The following is a 24,031-nucleotide window of genomic DNA, read 5'->3' on the forward strand; positions in this document are numbered from 1 at the left end:
AGGATCTTGAGCATATATTTTTGCCTGGCTGCTTATGGTTTGTGTTAACACCTAGACTATAAGGAATAAATAAACTGAAACAATCTTATTTAAGGTAAGTTTTTAAAGATATAAACCATAATCCCGCACACTTATTACACATGCTCACTCTAAGTGCACATAACCATGTCTTGTGGTTGTGGCACAATATGTCTGTTCCCAAGCTTAAGCACTTTACACATATATACAGTGGTGCCTCGCTTAACAATGTTAATTGGTTCCAAAAAATTGCTGCTAAGCGATTTCATCGCTAAGCGAAACGCGGTTTCCCACTGAAATGCATTGAAAACCGGATAATCTGTTCCAATAGGAATGAATGGCTGTCCTTAAGTGAAAATCGCCATAGGAAACATCGCTAAGCGAAACACAGTTCCCCAATTGAAATGTATTGAAACCTATTCAATGCATCTCAATGGGGAGGGAATACAACAACAAACTAAAAAAGAGTCAGAACAAAGTCAAATTTGGTTAACAAAGCGTTTATTAAGTCACTTTATGATTTCAAACATTTTAAACAGTAAACTTTAACTTTATAAATAACAGAAAAACATTTAAAAAACAGCAAACATGAGGCTGTTTAAACCATCGTTAAGCGAAACAGAGGACCAAAAATTTAATTGCTATGCAAAGCATGGTCCCAATGATCGCTAAGCGAAAATCGCCCATACGAACCATCATTAAACGAAGCGTAAAAACGCTCCAAAAAAGTCATCGCTAACGATTTCATCATTAAACGAAGCAATTGCTAAGCGAGGCACCACCGTACATGTGCACTGTATGAATTTCTTTCAGCTTGATGTATATAAACTGTAAGTACTCTTAGGTTCCACTGGTTTCAATTGCAAAGTTAAGCTACAGTATTTTGAAACTATGCACCTAATGTATTTTAGTAATGATTTTCCTAAATATTGTTCTGGTTATTTTCTCTATAAACACAGCTTCTTTTCTTTTTCGAAGTCTGGCTATAGAACTGAATATACTACTGTGCAACAGAACAGATTTCAGCTGTTTACACATACCCAGCTTATCAAGTTAGATTGTGCCATTGTTCAGACACACTTCACACAAAAAAGAGATGGACTATTTGCTCACAGAAGATCACAACATTTAATACTGATTTTGCTCGATATTTGTTTTATGATTAATATTCTATTGAGACTTGGAGCAAAATACTGTCATCTTAACACAAGTTAGCAGCACACCCATGACAAACTGTAACAGTACAACAGAACTGTAACTACAAAAACCCTTTCAGATATTCCTTTCTGCAACATCCCTGCAGTACTGTACTATGGTACAACATGCTCATATGTTACAGGCATCTATTTTGTTTGCCGCCCTCTGCATTTCTCTCTGCATATAGTTTCAAAAGGAGGAGTAAAGCAGAAAAAAGGGGATTTGTTTTTTAATTCACCCCCAAAATATCTATAAAGAATCTCACTTTCTTTAGCTTCCCTTTCTATCCTTTGCATAATCTACAGCCAGAAGCTGAACAAACATGCAGCCCATCTTCCTATCAGAATAACAGGTATGCATGAGCAGTCCCTATTCTTTTTATAACGCTGTGTTTCAGGAAAGGAGGAGATCCAGAACTGTTCCACACAATGTTTTTCCCTTGTGAAATTACAGAAGAGCTAGCCGCCACCACACCTTCCTGCAAGTGTAACTGATCTAAGCCCCCCAGGTACTCGACAGGCCTCATTATTTCCTCACCACCTAATTGTGGGGATTTATCTTCACCTGATTAAAACAGGGTGTTTGCTAAACACCATTAGAGGAGTTAAGATCTATAAATAAAGATTAGGTGGTGTTCTCATCAGTTTGTTGACTGCTTCTCAACTGTCTTCTGAATGGAACTTTGAACTAATAAACATAAACAAGAAGCAGGCTTTTGTTTCAGGAAGAAGAAGGGAGAAGGACAGAAAGAAACAAAAGAGAAAAAGAGAATTCATTTTCTATTCCTCACTCTAGGTCTGCTTTGCTCTTATTTTTATTATTTTTCCAAGAAAAAAGTGCTATATGGAGAGTGTGGCATAGTGGTGAGTGGAAGCCACAAGACCCCTACTTAAACAAGCCAAAACTGTTACCAGTGAAACTCATCCAAACACCTTTCTTGGGGAGGGGGAAGGGTTTGCTGATTGTGATGATCTCATATCTAGTTACATGGCATTTCAAATTACGAGACATAAATAAGTTGCAAAACCAGAAAAACTGGTGGTGAATTTCTCTGGATGCTCTTGTGGTTTTACAGGGCAAGGTATGCTAGGTAAGATTACATTCTCCTTCACATCAAATTTTTATGTTAAAGTTATAAAACAATAAAGTTCCCCAAAAGCGACCAGACATCCCCTCCTTTCATATTTACTCACATAACCTAGACTGCGGCATCTGAAACATTCCTTTACAATCTACCAATTTACCTCATGGGTAAAGCTCTATTCCTGTTTTTCATTAAAATAATACTTTTTTTTCTGGCTAGAGTTTATACTCCATACATTAAAACAACATGAAATAGCCAGAGTTAAGGATTTTCGAGACCCACTGATTTCAATGCGAGACAGTCAAGCACATTCTTATCTATTTCATTTCATTTAAGAAGATTTTAGGGGGTTATTTTAGCTGAGTTTTTTCCCGACTATTTAAAATTAAGTTTCATGTTAACCATTTACCATGAATAGTTTTTGTTTCAGCTTTCAGAGACAGGGATTCCATTTTCCCCACAGACACAATTATGTCTTCTAAACGTACCTAGTTCTTTCAAATGCAGTTTAAAAAAAATACTCCAGTCACAACTTCCTCAATAAGCAACACGGATTCGCAGCACAAGGAAATTGTAATATTAGCTATTGCTACTTTTAAAATTTACTAGCTAAAGGTTCAATAAGAAATCCATTGGTGAATTTTAAAAAATCTGGAGAAAAATGTAAAGAGCACTTGAAAAAAACTATAAACAATTAAAAAACAACTGCTCATTTGTGACATTTAGCAGAAGGGGCAAACTCTTATATATTAAGGATTACATACTTACCCTGCAAGTAAGCCCCTCTGACATTTATGACTTTTACCTAGGAGTAGATAGATACAGGACTGCACTGTGTTTAATGTAGAAATATACTGTATTCCCTGGACCAAATATGATACAGCTCTGTCATTATATCCCAATTAGAATTCCTCTCAATTTACTTTTACATTTATCAGTGATCTTGGTTATGAGAAGTGAACAAAAGAACAAACAGCTGCAGGACTAATGGAAAGCTCAGTGGTTTAGGCATCTGGCTGCAGAAAAAGAGGTTGGGTGTTTGATTCCCCGCTGCGCCTTCTTGACAGGGGCTGGTCTCAATTATCCATGTGATCCCTTCCAGCTCTGCAGTTTATTATTATTATTATTATTATTATTATTATTATTATTATTATTATTATTATTATTATTATTATTATTATTATTATTATTATTATTATTATTATTATTATTATTATTATTATTATTATTATTATTAATAATAATAATAATAATAATAATAATAATAATAATAATATCATCATCATCATCATCATCATCATCATCATCATCATCATCATCCCTTAAATCACCTTAACTTTCATTCTGGCTACAACTCCAATCACCAGTGTAACTAGTTATTTCTTTTTGGGACAATATAGTTAGTATTTCATATTCAACTGTGAACAGGAAGTCATCATAACATAACTCTCCAGAAGAGATACGTACAGTAGACGCTTTTAGATACGTAGACGCTTTTTGCCATTTTTAAAAATCATCATTATCAAAACAATCCCAAGTTCACTCTTGGCACTGCAATAAACCTTGAAGGTTTCAGTCAACTGATGATGTTAACGATCCACACAGTCAGATCCCACCTTTCAAACATTTCTAAGAAAAGGCAGAAAATAATGCTAAAGCAAAACAAGGCAGAGACAGCCATTGTAAGGATGGACATGTGCTGTGTTGATTTGTGGCATTTCTAACATTATGTTGAAAAGAGCTGTGTGTGCACGGAACATACACTATTATTTCTTCTCATCTTTAAAACCTTGTTTCAAGGCACCACTGAAATATTGCCACTGTCCTTAAAATATAGCTGTTTTTGAAGGAATTACATTGACAGCAATTTAACAGAGAAAGGGGGGGGGGGGAATCCAAATACTCCATGTTGGAACAAAAATAGCAGAGACCTCTGTTTAAACTAAAGGTAAAGTAAGCACTAGCGGCAGTTGTGTACAATCTGACAAAAATCAATTTTTTAGAGTGGATTAAAAAATACAGGAAAATTCATTAAATAAGTATATCTTAGTCACCTAGTTCACCTTTAAAGGTGCCTTCTCAGGGTCAGCACACAGGGATCAGACACAAATGCATCACTGTGCTTAGAAAGTTATCTCTCGCTCAGGGATGGTGCGGACGTCTGGCCCTAAGACTGAATATTGCAATCACAAGGCAGTTTCTGTGTTCTCCTCCCATTTCTTCTTTCAAACCAAGGTGAACTGCTGCTCCTGTAGTGGAGATTCGTCTTTTAAGTAACTCACTGGCCTCCCCTGTACCACTGAACATCCCCCAAAACACCCATTTTTCAAAACAAGAGATGTATTTTCAGCCCCTTCCAGTTTCACTTTGTCCTCCCCTCCCTTTTTCTTTTCAGTTGTCCTGGTCTGGATGGCTCCAGGAGGGTCACCGAGGCAGACAATTGGCCCTTGGAGCCACGAAAAGTTGCTCTCCCCAACCCTAAGGACACTTGCATTGTTGCTAACACTTTGCCTCAAGAGGACTGAGCTACAGAATCAGCAGCTCTCTTGCTAATTTGTAAGAAATCCTGATGTTTTCGGTCACTGACTTTTGCCTTCGCCCTCTCTCAAAGCCACATCATACAGTATTATTAAATCTGAATGGTGAAACAACTCAATATTCCACAAACGCTTCATGCAAAAATGACTATTCCTACCCCAAAATAAATTGGAACTTAAAACAAAGTGACATTCTCAGTCTGTATTATGAAAGACATCTTTGAAGATTACACAATGTGTTTTTGTTGATAAAAGAAGCCAGAAGACTACAGTATATGGATAACCTGCCAGTCATCTGCAACTTTATTTGCTTTCTCTTTTTTAACAGCAATTATCCCCTCCTGGTGTTCCCTTTGTGTGATGAATACTAAACAATAGGCAAGTTAAAAACCTGAAACAGATGTAAAGTTAGGCAGGAGGCCACCCTTACAGGATCAATCACATTTGCTTAGTGCTTCTTTAAAGTCACCAGGGTCTTAACTCAAGTTTCAGTTTCTATGTTGTGTGTTCAAAATGCAATTCATCCAGAACATACAAAACCAGGTATGAGCTCATGAAGACATCGGCAATTCAGCACTGTTTTCTCCACGCAAGGGTAGAAACATAAAGTTATCCATAATGTAACAGACTACAATGTTCCTTCGTAGGCATATTAATTGCCCCAGTTAAAAAAAAACATGTGTATCGTGACTTCTGGGTTACCTGCACACTTGTCTCTCACACAACTGAAATTCATGTCTACATTAGATCCCTCACCAGCACTTGATGAAACACCTGAAACTACACGGATATACTACTCAGCAAATGAATGAGGACAGAAAATCAATGTTCACCTACTCAAGATTACGCAGGAGGGTTTGTAAGTCTTCCGCACAGATTCAACATGCAGGGGAATTTTTTTCCCTTATTGTGAACAAAAACAACCCACAATAAGCTTTGCCTTAACTTACCCCAAATACAATGACACATCATTAGAAAGAGGTGACTCCGCCAAATCCCACAAGTGGAGGGATGTCAAAAAATTAATACCAGCTTCCCCCCTTCCCCCCCCCCGGCCCCAAGTACTGAAGGGAAAGCAAAGTGGTCCTTTACTCGTCATACACTCACTTTTCAAGCGGGGAGGGGAAGAAAATACAGGCGGATCTGCCCCAGCCCTAAAGCCGCACGCCGGCGCCGATGGGAGTTTTGGGGAGGAAGGATGGAAAAGGCTCCGCATTTGAGAGAGAAGGGCAGAAAATGAATGAAGACGGCGCAAGTCGTTGTTGACCTTTCCGCCCGGAAAAGCGGGCGATGGGGGGCAACCTGGCGGCGATGGGGGCCACCCACACGCGAGGCGCCCCCTCGAGCCGGGTCCTTTGGGGAAGGTGACGACTCAAGGGCGGGCGGCGCCCCCACCCCCGCCATGCGTTCGCCGCCTGCGAGCCCCCCGACGGGAACGCAGGCGGCAAGCGCAAGGCGGACGGGGGGGGGGATGCCCTTGAGTCGTCTGGAGGCTGCCCGAGGTTTGGACAAGTGCGCTCGCGGATGGCCAAGTGTGCTCCCGGTTGCTCGCCTCCCTTCTCCCCCCCCCCACCCCCGTCATCTCAGGACCCGAAGCAGGAGGAGGGAAGGCGGACGGCAGTGGGGAGAAGTTTGCTTGGGGGGGGGAGTTGTTGCGTCCTGTCCACTCACCGCAGGCTGCCGCAGAGCGTTTGGCGCCGCCGGGCTCTGGGTCCCCGCACCCGCCAGGCTCCTCGCGAGGAGGAGGAGAAGGAGCAGGAGAAGAAGAAGAAGAAGGACGAGCGAAGGAACGCAGGAGCCTGCCGGCGAGCCAGGGAACGGCCGACGCGCCGGCTGGGAAAGTCCGCACCGGGTGTGTAAGCGCACGTTTTGCTTTCCCGTCCAGAACGGCGCCCTCCAAACTCCTCACGCCGTCCCAATGAGCATGTGCGCGCGAGCTTCGCACATGCCCATTCTGAGGCGAGGATGCTGCCGCGGTGCCCTTACCTTGCCCTCTTTCCCCTAATCGTCCCGCAGCTTTTTGGCGCGCCCTCGCACCCGCAAGCTCGGGCGGGCGGGCGGAGTAGGCGGCCGGGGTGGTGGTGGTGGTGCGCGCGCCCGTCAGAAAGCGCGAGCGAGCCCCACGGGGTGTCCAAGGAAGGGAGGGGGCGGGAAAGCGGGAGGGAAGACGAAGGAGACGCCGGGGCGAGGCACCGGTGGTTTGGTCTTATCCTGCTCGGGGACTTGGCGGGGCGGAGGGGAGGGGAAGGTTACCCTTGGGAAAGTCGGAGACAATTCCTGCTCTCCCCCCCCCCAATTACCTTGCCCTGAATGGTAACTTGAGGAGAGCCTTCAAGGAAGCCTTCGCTTGAGTAATTACGTCGTCCACGGGACACGGGAGTTTCAAAACACGTGGGAATAGCTCATGACACAGATCCACGAGTTCGCGTCTCTCACAGATTGAGTTTTGTTCACTTTTCCTCGCTTTTTTTCAAGTAATCGAATCTGGCCACCGTTAGTCCTAGGCACAGGAAGTAGCGCGAAACTAAACACGTCTGCTGGTTTCAGTGAGGTTTACGTCCCTTACTTTAGGGTCGCATCCTGCGGGCCCAGTCACCACACCGCCCCAAACATGTTGACTCCTCTAAATTTTAAAGAGGGCAATGGGCGTTGTGATTTAGGAGTCCACGAAAGCTTATCTTAAGCTAGACAGTTCGGTGGTCCCTCTTTCCATAAAGCTCAGTCAGTCAGCTGGACTGGAAACTTAGAGTCGGTGCTGCTGAGATAGAAGTGAATCAAAGCCTTAACTCGCTGAGTGTCCCGGGTCGAGATATGTATTTGCACGCTTAACAGAGATAATACGGTTTTAGAACCTCAGATTATTTGAGGGTCGTATAAATAAAAACAATATTTCTGTGCACACGTGACAATGCTGTGGGGCCTCTCAAACCTGAAGAAGGAGGTCGTCAAGCTATTTTTAATCCAGCCCTGAAGATACAAATACCTTCGTGTCTGATGGTGTTCTATTTTGGTTGCTTTGCTGTTGTGATTTTATTACCGTTTTAGTTTTCGCTTTGCCTTGGATGGTTTGGGAAATCTTTGTAATGCAGAAATCAGAGTGCTGGACTTCTACCTTGTGGAAGCTTGCGTTATCTGTGCAGCCACAGAGATGACGGCATACCCGGGGCCAATTGCTAATCCGCTTCAAAAAGTTGTTCTGAATATATGTATTTTTAAAAGAATATTTTTAAAGACTGTTTATCCTGCTCTGAGCTTCTTGGGGGAAAAGGTGAACTAAAACTCTAAAAAGACAGATGAATTTTATGCCTTTTTTTGTTTAGTTTAGTTTTTAGCTGTGTGATTCTCTACTACCTGAACCTGACATTTTAAAATTGAACTACGGTACTCTCTCAAAGTGCAGACATTTTAGTCATTTTTTAAACCTTAACTCTCAGAACCCTTCAGCCAGTGGCTATGCTGTTTGGGGATTTCTGGAAATTATAGTCCAAAAAGATGGGGTACAGTCTATAATTAATAAAAACATTGGTCAAAGAGTCGCCTGTGTTGCTAGTCATTTTACTATCAGAGTAGCAAAAGACTATAGTGTTTAAATGTTAAATGAACAGACTAAACCTAATATGTGATTAGGATTCAATTTAAAATAATTTAACATTTTAAGCACTATAGTCTTTTGCTACTCTGACTGATAGTTTTAAGCTTTATGGGTGCTTGTGTTTCAGTCTGTTCAAATAAGGCACCTAAAAAGCTTAGTTCTCTCATCTTGAGACTTTCACAGTCACCAGCATATTCTCCAGCAGCCCAGGGATAATCTGAAATAGCTACAAGATTGTCTGCATTATGGGAAACACTGCAGTCTCAGCTACATTCCTTGGAATCTAGTGCCATTAAAGAAGATGACATTTTATGTGACACAAGCTGTGACTACATTGTCAAATACTATGGGATTTGTTCTGTTTTTAAAATGGGTGAATCTGAAGGGGTTTTTTTTTATTTAAAAAACCACATAACACAAAGGCTGATTTGAATCAATCCAGCCCTTTTTGCTCTCAGAGTGGCTTTTCCCCCCTCTGTTCCCTCAGGGTGGTGGGGTGGTGGTGGCTTCTGCTTTTTCAAGCCAGAATAACTCAAATAGGCTTTTCCCCATGTGGTTAGTTGTGATATGTTCTTGTAAACGGGGTGGGGGCATGTCTGTAGGTGATGTTTCAGTGACGCAGCAGATGGGGCATGATGTTGAGGAATGGGGGAACATACCCTTGCATTTTTTCCTCTCTTTTGATCATCCTCTGATTTAAAAAAAATCTTACATATATGTGATTAATGGTATTAATGCTAATTTATTACATATACGTGATTAATGTGATTAACCTTATCTCTGGGTCCTCATTATTATTTCCTATATTTACACCCCATAAAAGGATCTGCAGAGGTGGGACCAGAAGAAGGAAGGATTGATAGATGCAAGACCAGGGGAAGGAAGGAAAGAAGGGGGGCTGTGGGCTCGAATGCAAATTGCATTGCATCCAGTCTGAATGGTGAACTCCTGAATCAATACTCAGCCTCTGTGTGAGCAGTGACTTCGATTTCAAATGTGATACAGGTTGTGAATCAAATCACAGCAAAGCCAGATTGCTCCAGTTCAGCTTTCCAGTGTAGCCATACCCATATTCTGATAAATCATTGATCTGTTTGATTTGAATGCATTGTGACACATTGGTTTTTATTTTCTGGAATAGAAGAGAGTGAAATTGACATTAAGGGCTGGGGACAGACTTACTGTGAGGCAAAGTTCTGCTCAAGGATCTCTTCCCTGGAAGAAAGGGGAGAGATTTTCACAGATTCCTCATGTGTCCTACAGCCTTCCCCTGCCCTTCCCAAAAAGCTCAAGACAGTTGCCTGGCACAACAAGGCACCCATCACCCTCTACAATATGCACATCCTGGCAGTAGATGATGGCAGTTATAGTTCAAGACACTTGGAGGGTACCAGGTAGCAGCAGGGTAGGAGACATCAGTGAACAACATATCCTTTCTTTCATTAGGAGTACCACCTAGGTTAAGGGCCTTTCCATGAGCATAAAGAACAGGGTATGTCTGGATTAAGTGTTTATGTTTTCAAATGACTGGCTCGAATACATGCAAATCCTTTATCTGGACATCCAAGTAGTCCCATATATCCTAAAACACTCTTTTTGTTTGTGGTGTGCGACAATAGAAGCTAATCCTAAGAGGCATTCATGGGCATTATCTAAATGTGTCAGTACGGGTACTGACAGTAGTTTTAACACTCAAACAACAACTGTAACGAAAAGGGCTGTAATTGCCCTTGCATAATGCATTATGAAAATGACAGGTTTGGGTATCATTATGGATTCCACCCAGAATCTGGATAAGCCCATCTCCTAGTTCCTAAGAATGTTAGACTTCATGGGGGGGGGGGGGTTGTTCCGTATGCAATGGCCATTGTCTCTCATATAGTAGGCATCCTTCAGTCTCGAAAGACTATGGTAGCGTGCTCTGTATGGAGGACTTGGAACAGCGTCTAGTGTGGCTGAGGAGGCCAATTCGAGAGTGACAATCCCTTCCACACTGGAGACAAATCCAATCTGTCCCCTGTCCAGCTCCCTGGTTTTGCTTCCTTTGTGACTTCCTCTTTGCCTCAGCCTGCTGGACAAGGGTCTCTTCAAATTGGGAGAGGCCGTGATGTACTGCCTGCCTCCAGGCTGAACGATCAGAGTTCTTCTAAATACCTCCTAGGATATATGATGCCTATGAAAAATAATGAATTATTTTGGAGGAATCTTAAACAAGCATGACAATCTTATCCTATCAGATATGGAAGTCTCTTTTATAGAAAACAAAGGGACAACAGAAAAACATTTGAATTTAAGATTTTAATACATCGCAGTAACCCTACTTGAGATTTTATTCCAGCCTCTGACAATGCAGCACAAACTTTATTGTAGCCAGTCAGATGGTTTTACTATCAATTTTTTAAAAATCCCTCAGAACAACTGGAAGGCCAAATGTGTCAAGAAAAAGGAAGAAACAAAACACACCACAGCATCAGTTAAGAGCTGGCCAGCATATTTTCAGTGACTTACTTCCTGGCACAATCATAACTCATGATCTGTTCATGGTTTAGCTGAAGATTTTGGTTTTTATTGTTGTATTGTGGGATATGGGGCTTAGCTGCCCACCATGCTGTCACAGACCAGTCTCCAGCGGTTTTTAGCAGCAGTGTCACTACTGTTTTCTTTATTGTTATTTTGTTTCAGAAGAGAATGAGGGAGGCCAAGGAGAAAGAAACACAGATCAACTAGATATGTAGTAAAAAGTAAAACGTGGGTCCTGGATTAAAAATTGGATTCCAAACTGGGCACAGGATCTTCAAGGAAAAATGACTATTGACCTAATTTTTTCCATGTAGTTGAGATATAATTTGGGTAGACCCCCTAGGCATTGCTAAAGGGGGAAACATGCAAAAAAGTAAAATCACTCTTATTTCTGATCTGCAATTTGTGATATTAAATATATGTATATTTCAACAGCCTGCCTTTGTTAAAATTACCCCCAAAATACATATATTTGTAAAATTGTCACTAAAACATGCATGTTTCAGATTTAAACAATTTTTCATAATGGATGAGAAAATCTGTGAGCATTCTGTACATCCTGCAAAGCAGGGGAGGACATGCTAATTGGAGATAGAATCGGAAGCAAAATTGAGGTTTCTGTGTTTCCCAGTGTCTTTCACTCTTTTTCTTTACCCATTTCTGATCTTCTTTTCTTTTTTTTTCCCTTTCTTCCTCCCTTTCACTCTTTTCAGAGGTTTGATCACTTGCAGGGGGATGTTGGAATTTGCCTGAGAGCCTCATCAATTTAGACATAGGGCTATATACAGGTTGCTCATCTCTGCACAAAAAAATATTAGGAGACAAGAAAATATATGTTAGGGCCCTAGGAGTTAAAAGGCAAATATATACAGATCGTGCAAACAATTACGCTCTCTGAGAAGGGGTCAAAAATGCTCAATGATACAAATGTATATGACCTCATGAGTAAAGATACTTTCTAGTACCAAATATGGAGATCTGTAAGTTTCAGAGTGTGAAAGCCAAACCCATTTCCTCTTACCTTTTTCCCAAATATATTTTTCAGTTTTTCCTTTTTCAATATTTTAGCCTTAATTCAGTCAATCTTAGGTTGTCTTGCAGCTGGATTCCAACCATCTGCTTCTATTTTCTCAACAGTTGAATGCCTAAGGGTTTTAAAAACTCAATTTTAGCAGTGAGCAATTTTATAATTGTGTAAAGTTGTAAATGAATCAACATATGCACATTAGCAGTGGACAACAGCAGTCCAATTCAACTCATTGTTTTGGCAAAATATATCTTTTTTTATTTTGCTATTCCACTTTAATTTCAGATCAGAGAGAGGGATATGCAGATGAGCAGCAGCCTAAGGAGATACTGTGAGTTTGTTAATTCATCAGTAATGGTGGCACTAGCAGTTTTACCCATATAGACTCCTGAGCATCTCAGAGAATATTTACTCCTTAAAACTAGTTAACATCACCTGAGGAGGCCTTTGCAAGCACTTCTAAGAGTGCCTACCAACACTAGATTGGTTGTAGTGATAGCAAGACATTTTCTTCAGAAGAGTTAAAAAGAGGCTTCTTAAGATGTCAGCCATTCCACTTTTTTATAAAGTAAATCAAAATTTTCAGTTCACGTATCTGACTTAGTTTTGTAGGCCAGTATTTTGGAAGGTGGTCTCTACTGCTGCAGCCCATCTTGTCTGATTGCTTTTATTTATTCTTTGGATTTTATGAACTCATATTTTAGTGCTTTCACTGTTCTGTTTTTAATTATACTTGAGTGAGAAGGATTGTTTCCTCATCCAACAGGTCACAGTTAAAGCAGCAGATTAAAATAATAATCATACAGTAATCCTTTGTACTCATAGCTTGCTTATATCTTCAGGTGTTGACTCCCCATGAATCTACCTTTCCCCTTCAATGACATATTTGAAGTGACATCTCTGGGCAAGTATGTTTTGCAGATTTAAGAACAGGTTTACACACCAGTCATCAAGCACATTGACAAAAAGACTGCCAATGTGCCTTGAGAAGTAACTAATCCATATAAAAGGTTCATAAACAGATGGCCACAGAGAGACTGTCAACTTTCTGATTCATAACCCTGGAGATGGCTGCTTTAAAACAACAACAACAACATGTTGTGGAAATCTGGTAGCTGTTGGACAAAAATGTGAGGACTTCTCAGAGTGTTGTGGATAAATGGAAACCACAGCCTCCACAAGGGCTGTCATGGAGGAGCCAGTTTGGCATTGTGGTTAAAGTTTCAGACTGAGACCAAGAGATTTGAAATCTGGTCCCCACTGAGCCATGGAACTTACTTGGGAAGCCAGTAACTTGCAGAATGACCTACTCCACAGTGAGGATAAAGTGGAGGAGGGAAAGTCTGCTGCTTTGAGCACACAGGAAAAAAGGAGGGACATAAATACAGCTAATAAATAAAATCAAGACATGTGTTCTGGTTTTCCTTTAATGCTTTCCCACCATGCAAAGGTGAACATAAAGGTAAGAAAGAGGCTTTTTTAAAAAAAGGTAAGAAAACAGTTGTATTAACTTTCTGCTGCTCACGCATTCATTCTTGTTATCAGTTTCCCAAACCCCTACTGCCTCTCAATAAGCATCAGATGCAAGTTGTGTGTGAATTTTACATATGTGAAAGCATTGAAAACAGTCCTATATGCTGCTATTAAAATATCCTAGGTGGGTCATATATCTGCCATGATGGCTGGTGCTTTACTCATTCCTAGAGAAAAAAGATGGTTCTCTTGTGCTCAGTCCTCTTGAAAGAACACTTTAACTAGAGGACATGCTATATGCCAGGGAGAAAAATGCATACTGTGGTGTGTCACATTGGGAAAAGATTAAGGTTACCAACTTCTGTTGTACTAGTAATAGCACTGTATGGTTATTGCACTATGCACTGATTCCACCATTCTTTACAATTTTGTTTGGTAATAATTGTGATTGCAAATTACGTTTTTAAAAAAACAAACTATGTAAAAATTAAAAAGCTGAATGCAAGGTTGGATTTTACTTTCCAAGGGCTTACTAAGCATGTAGAACGGCTGTGACGACAGTCCTTTTTTATTTTCTTACAATACACATGGTTTCCAGTCTGGAAGAAACTTCTCCTCTGGCCTACACCATAAAGTTCTGAAAACAAGGCCAGGACTTGAACTTTGTATATGGCCTCGAGTTCCTTGGATGACAGTTCAATTATAAATTAAATAAACTGTTTCAGAGTTCAACCTACTGCAGTGCTGAGATTACTAAGGTGGGTTGGGGAGAGGGGGAATTAGTCTACTATCTTTACTGTTGGGTCACCCTTTATTTATAGTACAAGGTGGACGTGACAAAACTGGAAGGAATCAAGGAAAGGAATTGTGATTTTTATTGAAGCCACATTCCCAATAATTAACGCACTAAACTTCCCCCCCCACACACACACACCCAAGGCTGCTTTTTTAATCAGAGGCTCAACAAGCAGATTGGCTTATGCAGTTCTGTGGTCTCACAATCACTTTACTGTTGCACTTGTTCCTCACCCCAGCATGGTTTTGTTCAAAGTTTGGGAAGGTTCTCTTTTTCTGACCTACAAGTGTCATCCAATGAACAGGGGATTCTGAGAGTTATAGCCCAAAAAAGTAACATTTCTAAGCTGCACTTCTCCCTCATTGGATCAGTGTGTTCTCTCTCTCTCTCTCTCTCCTTCCCTTCCTCCCACCCTACACAGCCTTCCAAGAATCTCTCCTGTCCTTCCTCTCTGAATTCCAGGTTTTAATTTATTCCTGTGAGCATGGCCATCTTTTGAAGAGGACAGTTTCAAACAGAGAACTGTTCTGTGGAAAACAGCACGGCCACCTTCCTCCTCCTCCAGCACATCATCAGTGACAACTTCACAATGTGATAAACTCCTGAAGCAATCCACAATGGTCAGGGATTTCCAAGTTTGACAAGTTCCCCTCCATCACCATTTTTGTGCTGCTCTTTTTAAAATAATTGATCTAGTTTAATACCAGGCAGAAACAAACAGTGATCCAATTCTTCAGTGGAGAGATGAAGTGGCTAAACGTTTTCATGCTTTGCTTTATATTGTCATCAGATTCGGAACATTTGTAACTCATAAACAAAATGCATGTTAGCCATTAAAGCTTAAAATTAGGCAGGCAGTAAAAAGTAATCTGAGAGGAGGACTGTTGCTACTGATACTATTGATGCTGTTCTTAAAACATATGGCTCCCAATCATTAACACAACATGCAAAAATAAAAGCCTGCTTCTGACCGATGTTTGAGCTTTTCATCGCTAACTGATGAAACATGCTTTCTCTTTCTTTTGGTACTTTCACACGGCCCAAATTGCCCTTTGGTTGGCTTAAAACAAAACCAGCCTGGGGCCAATTTCATGGTATGCATGTTTAGTAAATATTTGATGTAACAAGTATCAGGTAGAGCTCAGAAATGGGAGCCAGCTCCCTAAAAATCCAGAGAGAACGTTATCATCCGATCAGTGCTGTGACAAAGGTTTGCACAGCAGACATGGGGGGGGGGCAGTCTGACTTGCTTCCATGCCTGCCCCCAGTAAACTATCCAGAACCTTTGGCAGTAGCATGGCCCAAAGACACAGCAAATGGGAGCTGGGCACCAGTTAGGAGCCAGGAGAAGAAGGTGTACCTGGAGGGCAAAGCCACTTCGAAGGTGGAATGGCAGGCACTGAGCTTAAAGAGGAGCAATAGAGGCTTGGTTTGTTACTGTAATTGAAAACAGGGTTGGAGGGCTGCTCAGAAACCTGGAAGGAATCCCACCCATTTCTTCTGCACTCTAGGGGAGAAGATGGGGGTAGGAGAGAATGGACCAGAGAATGGTCAGCTTTGTCGAAGACAAGGAGGGGAATGCCCATCTTTCCCCCAAAGGGGCTTATGCCCACCCAAAAGAAGTTCTGAAGCAGCAGGAGGAAGCACCAACAACTGCTACAGTTGATCCCGGAGTGGGATGAACTCCTGGGGCAAGAGGGGATCCATCAGCCTAACAGTGCTGACTCTCATGGAGGAGCATTGGGGGGCTGGGGTCAGGGCTGCAAACTTGGCTCTAACCTCAAACCATGGGCCAGTGACAGAAACTGGAGCCCAGATACAGACAATGGGCAATGGTGGATTACTACAAGGAAATAAGCCGCCACTGGACTTATGGGACAGAGGGCTTAATGTGCTCAACCTTGTGACTTGTTTCCCTGCCATAGCAAAAGCAAGCACCAGCAGCACTGAGTGTCTGGAATTCATGGAAGCTATGGTCTAGCTGTTTGAAAGCATGCAAATGCAAGTAGATAAATAGGGACCACTTCGGTGGGAAGGTAACAGCGTTCCGTGTCTAAGTCGCACTGGCCATGTGACCACCGAAGATTGTCTTTGGACAAAACGCTGGCTCTATGTCCTGGAAACGGGGATGAGCACCATCCCCTAAAGTCGAACACGACTGGACAAAAATTGTCAAGGGGAACCTTTACCTTTACCTTACCTATGGTGTAAGAAACTCACCTGGCCATCTTGTCCCTGGGTGAGAATGAAAGTGCTTACACACAGACTCTACTTCCTTTTGCACATAGGATGGGGGAAGTGTTTCTGTCTTCCATATAAGTCCTGAATGACTTTGGAGTCAATACATCAGAGTCTGTAAAAGTAACTTTTAAAGATTACAACCCCCCACAATTTGTAAACCAGTGTGACTACTGACTTTGCTGGTTGAGAGATTCCGGGAGCTATAGTCTACAATCAATTTCCCCAGCTGTGCTCTGAGCATTAAATAATGGGTGAGTGCATGCATGTTGTCTTTGATGCTCATGTAAACAAACATAAGCACTAGAGATTAAGATGCTAGGTAATGTCCTAATTTCACATGCAGTTTTGAACATTCAGTAACAGATTATAGGGCACTTACATTTTACTTGTCTCTTTTTAATAAAAACTTCCATGGCTTTTAGAATAATACAGAAACATTACTATAGAACAGATGGATGCAACAAAGCAGAGAAGAACCTTCAATTATGTGTTTAGAGACGTGTTGCATGCAGAAGTTGCCAGGATCAATCCCAGACATCTCCAGATAAGGCTGTGAGCTGAAACTATGGATCACTGTTGCCATTCAGTATTTATAGATTTGAAAGATTAGTGGCTTGGTCAGAATAAAACAGATTTCTATATTCATAATGATGAAAGGATGGGGCTTACAAAGTCACTCATACAGTGTGTTCCCATATCTGTGAAATGTTAGAGAGAACTTGTGAAAAACCTAATTCTCATGCTCCGTTTAAACATGGCAACTGAGCAACCTGTTCATGATAACTGCCAGAGGATTTCTGAATGTTCTACACTTATTTCTACAAGGGTATCTGCATTATCAGCTATAAGAATCACTGTATTATCCATTCTTGGCTTCAGTCCATTGTCTGTTAAAAGGAAGTAGTAACTATCCATTTTGCACAATTGTTCGTGTTCTATAATATAATATTTTTATTAGGTTGCTGTAAGTAGGGCTTTCAGTATGGGTTGCCCAAGGCAGTTCCTGGCTAGCTTCTTGGACTTGATGAAGTAGTGATGATGGCCCGTGATATGTTTCCAAAAGAGTTAGTGATGGTCAGAAGTGATATCTCGTCTGGATTTTTTCCCTTTCCTTGACCCAGGGGCAATGAGAAAGCTAACAGTGACTGCAGTGTGAATCTATGCAGACTAAAAAAAAAACCATACAAAAATAAAGAGGGAAAACTGAGTTTTAGGTGGTATAACTGAACAACATTTTGGGGTGCTGTCTGCCCCCCTCTAGTTTCTATAGCTATGATATAGGAGCAGTGCACATTGGCTGCTGATTGAAAATGTAGGAGAGTGGTATCAGGAGACAGGTATCTAGTTGCCTCATGTGCTCCCAGAGGCATCTGGTGGGGCCACTGTGAGAAACAAGAAGCTGTACTAGATGGGCCCGTGGCCTGATCCAGCAGGGCTTTTCTTATGTTCTTATGAAGTGTGCCTCTATCTATGTTCAAGAATATTGAGTTGTTGTTCTTTAGTTGTTAAGTTGTGTCCAACTCTTCGTGACCTCATGGACCAGAGCACGCCAGGCCCTCCTGTCTTCCACCGCCTCCCGGAGTTGGATCAAATTCATGTTGGTAGCTTTGATGACACTGTCCAACCATCTGATCCTCTGTCGTCCCCTTCTTCTCTTGCCTTCACACTTTCCTAACATTAGGGGCTTTTCCAGGGAGTCTTCTCTTCTGATGAGATGGTCAAAGTATTGGAGCCTCAGCTTCAGGATCTGTCCTTCAAAGAATATTGAGTAAACATACTCAAATATTCCAGAATTCCACAAAGCTCTGTTACGTATTTGTTATGTGTTCTGCCTTTCCTTACATAGCTCAAAGCAATATATACAGCTCTCCTCCAATCCACTTTAACCTCACAATGACTCTGTGAGGTAGATCATTCTGAGAGACCATGATGGGCGCAAAGTCACCCTGTGAATTTTATAGCCAAGTGGGGATTTGAACCCAGGTCTCCACAGTCCCACTTCCAACAGTCTAACCCCTGTACCCATAATGGTTAGGGGCTGTATTTTAAAAATCACCAAATCCCTACAAGCGCTGGCTCTATTTCGGCAGTAATGGGGCAGTAAGTAAGTAAGTAAGTAAGTAAGTAAGTAAGTAAGTAAGTAAGTAAGTAAGTAAGTAAGTAAGTAAGTAAGTAAGTAAGTAAGTAAGTAAATAAATAAATAAATAAATAAATAAATAAATAAATAAATAAATAAATAACACTCTATTTTGAAAATTAGTTTTCTTAGGCATTGCTTGTAAGAAAGATATGTAAAGCAGGTTTGTAACTGAGCATTTAAAAATAATTGCTGCAATTCAGCAGTTGTTTCCTTTACTGGATTTTATGGCTGTCCCCTCTCCCTTGCCCCCACAATGAGGCTACTTGCAGTGGACCAGAATGTAAAAACTCATATAATACAGGTCACAAGTACTGAGTACATTACAAGTAGCAGGTTACACTTCAAAATCTTTGGTTCACAGAGCACAAGACTATCCATCATTTTTATTATTCTAAAGGACTGGAACGGCTTTAGAAACTTTGCCTAGGAAGCAATATAGATTCTGAACAGCTGGACGTGGTTCCTGCTCATATTACTGAAGTTGTAATACAGAGCACTTTTTTTGCAGTAAATAGTCTGGACATTCTGAAAGTTCTTTTAAAAACTAAAACTAAACTAGAAGTCTGCTTGTCAAAAAAATCACCCTTGTTCTTAAAATCAAGGGCAACCTTCTCAACTATTGTAGTTCAAATAATAATTAAGGCACTGATTGCTTATTACCCTATATAAAGGTATAATAGAATCTGTGATTCAGATTACCAAACTGAAGAATGAGGAAAGTGGATTTGTGCTGTGTTTTTGTATTGAAATGATTTTGTGACTGACTGCTCCTTAGTCTAACCTGCCGCTCATGTCCCATGATGATTCTGCACCATGACAAATGAACTGAGCAATAACCTTATAATTTTGGACTGAGTTGTTTGTTTGATAAAGAATCTCATGAATGCCCCAGCATGAGTTAAATGCTGAAATCTGCATTCAAAGCATACTAGTTGTGTGAATTAGACTGCATATACAGTACTAGGCATTGCAGTCAAAAGGAAATCTGTGGGTTAAACTATGTATAGTTATAAATAGTAAACCATTAGAAGAGGGAATTCCTTCAGTATTGAAAATATCTGATCATCACAGCAGGACCTTTCCATGCCTCCAACAGTTGGGACATTTGTTTGTACTCTTTTGTGACTGGTCATTGGGAAGTAAGGACAGGCTTTGTCTGCAAGTATGATTGCTCAGTAATGATGTAATCACTTGAATAGGAACTGATTTAGCTTCTAATGATGGGCTAACTGTAATGCGTAGTTTAGTCTTGTGCCTATTCTGGAAAAGGCTATCGCTGTATCTTTTAAATGGTCTTTAAGCCTGCAAATGTGTAGGGCTCAAACACAGGTGTTTCTCACCCCAGGTAGAAATCATTCAGACTTCTGCATGTTAAGTATGAAGGTCTCAATAGGTGCTGTAAGCTTATAGCATTTCTGTAACTGATGACACTTATTTATCATACACAAAGATCTGCATGACTCCCAAATGGGTTGGCAATGTTGGGACACAGCTTACCTGCACTCCCAGCTCACCCCCACACCTTGAGACCTACATAGTTTCAGACTCGGCACCTGAGCAGAGTGTATATGTTTGACATGATAGTCCTGTGAGCGACCCAGGGAGAGGATGATGATGGTGAAAGTGAAAAGGAGGACAGAATAGCAACAGCTATGAATGGGACAAAAGGCTATAAAGGCAACTGACAAATTATATGTCAGCTCAGTTTTAAATAGCAACACCTGAAACTATTGGTTAAGGTCCAAATTGGCCCTCTGAGGCCTTCAGTAAAGTCCAAAATAGAAATTAAACGCACGAGAGGCAGCCAGCCCACTACATTAAACATAAGGGAGATGGGCAAGTCTTTGGGCCGAGTCTGAGTCCAAATCTTTGGGCGCGAGTCCTGAATCCAAAGCTTTGAATCGTAGTCTTGAGTTGATGATCTCCCTACTGGCCACTGCCATCCTCCGAGACAGCAGTTCCAGCATCCCTTCCAAGAGCTGGGAGCTGTCTCATGCCCATGCACCCACCATCCAGTTGATAGGCCAGCACACACACAGAGGCAGGGGAAGGCAAGGCAAGCCTGCTGCGTCTGAGGATGGTGGCCACAATGGTGGGAGCAGAAAGAGAGGCCCATCTCTAATAGGAACTCGACAACATGACTCGGAAAAATGAGTATTTGAGTCCAAGTCTTTTATTTTAAACCCAAGTCAAGTCCAAGTCAAGTCGCTAGTGTAACTTAAATTGGATTTGACAGTGAGTGGCTCACAAGTCACTCGCACAAACCCTCACCATTTGGCATGGTGGTGAGGCTTGTTGGGAGCTGCAATGCAGTAGCACCTGAGAGCAAGTGAACCAGGTTGCAGTCCCTGAACTAGGCTGTGGTCTCATCAGGATAACAAATAGATAAGAGAATACAGGATTCAAGATCGGGGGAATGTAAAGTTTCATCCAAGTGGATGGTCAAAACCAGCAGTGCCTACAGAAAACAAAGCTAAAGTCTAAAGCTAGGTGATCTGTTCAAAAAGTAGGAAACAATTTACCAACCAGGGAGAAGTTTAACTCCTGCTCTCTATTTTCCATGGTTCTTCCAAGGCAGAGTAGATGAAATAATTTGTTCCCTGAGACACAGCAGAAAAGCAGAAAGTTCCACAAAGGCTTCTTCCCCAATCCTTTCTGGAAATACAAATGCAGCAGTATAGATCTAATTGTTTTTAATTTAGAGTAGAACCGAGTATCAAAGCTGGACAATGAAGTAAGCCAACAGATAACTCATTTGAAATACTGTGAAGTGAAAGCTGCTGTGAAAGCAATGGGGAGAAATAAATCACCAGGTGTAGATGGAATACCAATCCATTTCAAGCCACAGAGGCTAAACCTATTAAAATTCTAACAAGACTATGCCAACAAATATGAAAAATAAAACAATGGTCTACAGACTGGCAATGTTCAATATACCTTCCAGTTTCCAAGAAAGGAGATGTCAAGGAGCACAATAACTATCAGATCATTGCTTTAATTCCTTATGCAAGCAAAGTGATGCTCAAGGTGTTGCAACAAATGCTTTTGTATTTCTGATCAGCTGGATGTGAAAGTAAAGAAACCTGATGGAAAAAAAATTGATTTGTTTGAAATATGGTACTGGATGAGAGATGCGTGGATTCTTGGACCGACAGAAAGACGAACAAATGGGTCGTAGATCAAATCCACCCCGAACTATCTGTGGGGACAAAAAGGATGAAACTGAAGTCTTTCTTTATGCACACCATGAGAAGTCAAGATTCTCTGGAAAAGATAATAATGCTGGAAAAGGTTGAAGGGAGCAGGAAAACAGAAAGATCAAGTATGAGATGAATTGACTCTCTTCTGAGTTCACAAAAGCTGAGCAGGACCATTGAAGGCAGGACATTTTGGAGATCACTCATTCATAGGATGACCATAAGTTGAAGGAAACTTGACGCCATGCAACAACAGTGACAAGAACACTGAATGACAGGAAGTTGTTTCCTCTGATTCCATGGTCCGCTCTGATTGAGACTAACAACTGGATTTAGGCCAGTGACAGCAGACTAAATAAATAATCATCTGATGCCTTTTTAGGGCAAAGGTGGTTTTGCACCAAAAAGGGTTTCCCTTGAACTGCAAGTAGCAGTTTTGGAGAAGCTGCTTTTTTTGGTCAAGTTACAGAAGGGAGAGAAGGAGTTAAATTTCCCTTTGACACCAACACCTGCCCTCTTTCCCCTTGGCTGTTAGGTAACAAAAAATATCCATATGTTAATTGTATTGACATCCTTTGGCTCTCAGTAGTTTTTACTGAAATCAGTACAACTTAAGTCTTCAATGAACATGTTTGGGAGCAAACTGTTAAGTTAGCCAGAAAGTTCAAGTGCAGGACAGAAGCCGTTTTCTGGTGCTGATGGGGTTATATTGTTTTTGCTTTTTCTGGAAGACCACAGTGTTTGTCAATGTTATGGAAAAACAATTCTCTGCAAAATGCTGTTCCCAAAAGTCAGTTCCAGTCTTCACCATTTTCCACCAAGGCATGCAAGTTCCCAATTTGCTTTCCGCCCATTGATCTTAGGTTGAACTTTACTTGCATTGCCTTTCGCTTTTTTTAAAGTACTTTCCCCCCAACGCCAAGCAAAGTGTTGTTTTTGTTCCCCTCCAGACTCATCTTTTGAAAGCACTGAAGCATGTTGAATACAGGCAAGTAATTTGTCCCTGCAGGCGGTCTGTGCCTTTATTAAAAATTACAAGGTGGGAATCCACAGCTAGGCTGAGAGAGAACATATGTTGGAAATCCAAAGGTGGAAGACATTGGACGGCAACTAATCTTACACACTCACTGCTAATAATGGAGGTACAACTTGTTTTCCCTTCCTTCCTTCCTCTGGATGGATCAGGCTGTATCTCTGTCATTTCAGTGACATCTAAATCAAGAACACATTGATTAAAGAGGGTAAGAATGCATAACAACTACTTCTGAAAGGGGGAAAAAGTGTTTTAAAGGGTTTCACTGGGTATGATCCTGTGAAAATATTTGGCTTAGCAACCTGCTAGATGATACATAATGTGCTTTCTGTCAAGTCTCATCATGAATAGAAAAGCTTCAAACAGAGGGAAGGCACTGTTGTAAAATAGAAGAACAGAAGGAGAAATAGAATAAAGTATTACAAAATATTGTAGACAAAGGTATTGCAAACTGTCTTTTAAATCCATTTTTAATGAGGTCATCTTATAATGATATGTTGATTCTTTCCCCCACTCCCCTGGTCATCTTTGTTAAGAGTGAAAAATTGAAATATTGTTTTAGATTATGCTTCAAAATATTATTTTCACCAAATGGTGTATATGCTTTCCTTCTCCTATTAGAGTCTCCCCATAAGATAATTCCAGATGAAGCTTTCAGTGTGTAATTGCACCAACTAATTCATGAAAATGTACAGAAGATCCAGACAGCACCATCTTCAGTTTCCAGCCCTCCTGTAATTTCCCTTATTTTCTTCAACCTTTTTTCCTACCTAATAAAATTTATTAAGGAAAAAGGACAGAGTAGCTTTATGAGATCTTTTAATCAAAAGTGGAAAGAGCTTTCCCTCTGGAAGCACAAAAGTTATTTCTGACTTGGTTATATAGTCCATATATATTGCGTCTGAGAAAGTGTATGTTAATCCATGAAAACTCACATTGAAATAAATCTGTTCGTCTTTAAAGTGTCACAGTACTTTCATTTTCATTTTTGCTATACGTACTTGGTGATGTAAGCAGATTTTCCAAAAATCAACAAAATCCGTGCGCAAGCAAAAAGCTACAGTTTCTCTCACACTTGGGAAGACGAGTTGCCATGGAAATCTTGGAACTGTAGCTGCCTGTAGAGGAGGGGCAACCCTGGCTGTTATCCAAAGTGAGGCTGTCCTCTCAGACGGA

General features: G+C 41.0%; 1 protein-coding gene and 2 long non-coding RNA genes across 6 annotated transcripts in view; 1 reads left to right on the forward strand and 2 right to left on the reverse strand.

Annotated features, from left to right (window-relative positions):
* EYA2 (EYA transcriptional coactivator and phosphatase 2) overlaps window positions 1–9,235 on the reverse strand; it is a 178,787-nt gene extending 169,552 nt beyond the window's left edge. The window contains exon 1 of one of the 4 annotated variants that reach the window (XM_020779433.3): window positions 7,137–9,235. The gene's annotated coding sequence lies outside the window, so the exon portion shown is untranslated. Of the gene's footprint in view, window positions 1–5,943; window positions 6,170–6,507; window positions 6,943–7,136 lie in introns of those variants that run through there. The other 3 variants (XM_020779435.3, XM_020779434.3, XM_020779438.3) reach the window with 3 other exon arrangements.
* Window positions 6,563–23,817, forward strand: LOC140706510 (uncharacterized). The gene is made up of 2 exons (XR_012086154.2): window positions 6,563–6,688; window positions 22,773–23,817. It is a non-coding gene; the product is annotated as an uncharacterized LOC140706510 (long non-coding RNA).
* Window positions 11,618–24,031, reverse strand: part of LOC144588984 (uncharacterized) — a 57,997-nt gene continuing 45,583 nt past the window's right edge. The window contains exon 2 of the long non-coding RNA XR_013544786.1: window positions 11,618–12,093. This is a non-coding gene — a long non-coding RNA (uncharacterized LOC144588984). The remainder of the gene's footprint in view (window positions 12,094–24,031) is intronic.

The sequence above is a fragment of the Pogona vitticeps genome, chromosome 4 (genome assembly GCF_051106095.1).
Source record: "Pogona vitticeps strain Pit_001003342236 chromosome 4, PviZW2.1, whole genome shotgun sequence".
Classification (NCBI taxonomy): Eukaryota; Metazoa; Chordata; class Lepidosauria; order Squamata; family Agamidae; genus Pogona; species Pogona vitticeps.